Source organism: Echinops telfairi, unplaced genomic scaffold (assembly GCF_000313985.2).
Source record: "Echinops telfairi isolate 266 unplaced genomic scaffold, ASM31398v2 ScPeMD7_44;HRSCAF=162, whole genome shotgun sequence".
NCBI classification, from domain to species: Eukaryota; Metazoa; Chordata; class Mammalia; order Afrosoricida; family Tenrecidae; genus Echinops; species Echinops telfairi.
In genome coordinates, this window is record NW_022103942.1 from 8,049,791 (window position 1) to 8,051,471 (window position 1,681).

The window sequence follows — 1,681 nt, forward strand, 5'->3', positions numbered from 1 at the left end:
ATACTCAACCTATAAATATATGCACATAGATCTATTTCCCCATCCTCATATATAAATATATTTGCATATGTACATGTCTTTATCTAGACCTCTACAAATGCCCTTTGGAACCAGGCTTACCAGATTAATACATACCTTTAAAAAGCAAGAAGTACATAGAAGTAGTAAGTTAGTCTGACTACCACCAGTTCTATATCCTTGGTATACCTTTTTTCTGCTTCTTCTCGTACCTTGTAGTTTCAACTTTAAGTCCAAGGGCTACAGATGAGTTTGAGGTAAAGCCCAGCTCACTTACTGGGTTTTCACATCAAGTCCTTCTGATGTGGTCTATGAATGACATGTGCCTTGACAACACAGGGTCTAAAGTCCCAGTAGTCTATGTTAAATCTGGGTCACCAGGGCCTGTATACAAATGAGGTCTAATGTGTCCAATTAGGAACATAGTACCAATTATATTCTCACCTTGTGTTCCATGTAATTGTTGGTAAGTGCTTTTCCCCGTTGGAAGGTTGGTCCTCCAATTCTTCTACCAACAAAAATGCATTTGTCTTCCCAGACATGAGTGCTCCCCTCTCCCCATTTTGACTTGAATTTCTCATCAACATCCCTTATCGCTTTGGTAGGAGTGCCCGTTGGTTTGAGTTGACTTAAGCACAAGTTTTGTGGCAGCAACAAATTGGTCATCTCCTCCCCATAAGGTCCTTTTTGTCAATGAATGCAAGGTCATTCCTCTTGATTGTGTAACTCCTGGCATAGAAAATCAGAGTATTTTTATCATATAACTGCAAAATTGCATCATTACCTAACTGTCTAACCATTGAGAATCACGACCCAGTCAGTTGACACATAACATTCAATTCGCAGCCAGCATTGCTCTGGTCTTGCCCCTCAGCATCCATTACTGCCATGCACATTACTAATGTGCGAGATAGATAACAGGTTTTAAAATTATTCTCTTAAATGCAAAATGCTGGGTAATCAGATAGCTGATAAGTGAGAAGTAGGTGTGTCATAATACAAATATGGCTATTTTTACTAGAATAGGTTACCCATTATTTATTTATTTAACACTTTTATTGACATATAATACACAACAATAGTTTAATCATATTAAAAGAGTTAGAATTGTTCAGTTATCACTACAATTAATTTTAGGACTTTTATTCTTTCTTGTACTCATTGTTAGTTCCTCACCTCACTTGCTATGCCTTTAGGACATTATTAATCCAGATACTATCACTATAGATTTACCTATCCTGGATTTCATATACAGAAGAACGTACAAAACAAAAGCAAGAAAGTCTGAGCAATGACAAAATAATACCTAGAAAAACCTCAATCAAAAAGAAAGCAGAAATGAATGAAAACTGGAACAAATATAAAATATGTCAAAAGCAGTGGTGAGATTCAGCCGGTTCACATCGGTTCAGCAGAAGAGAAACCTACTATTTTGTTGCGTTCAGCAAACTGGTTGTTATAATGGCACTTGTTATCAGGGTTCTTTCTAAAGTGGGCAACTGAGCAACTGCCCAATGTGGAAATCACAAATTTACATTTCTCACGCTTTTGTAATGTTCATCTGCACAACACTATATTAGTCTATAGCAATGTTCACCCAATCATGGGTATGAAAAATTAGACGGAACTATGCTTGTAATATTTATTTTAAAAACTCGTTATG

At 36.5% G+C, this 1,681-nt stretch overlaps 1 pseudogene; it reads right to left on the reverse strand.

The window, feature by feature from the left end:
* Positions 1–560, reverse strand: part of LOC101649211 — a 25,482-nt pseudogene extending 24,922 nt beyond the window's left edge.
* Between the last annotated feature and the right edge of the window lie 1,121 nt (positions 561–1,681).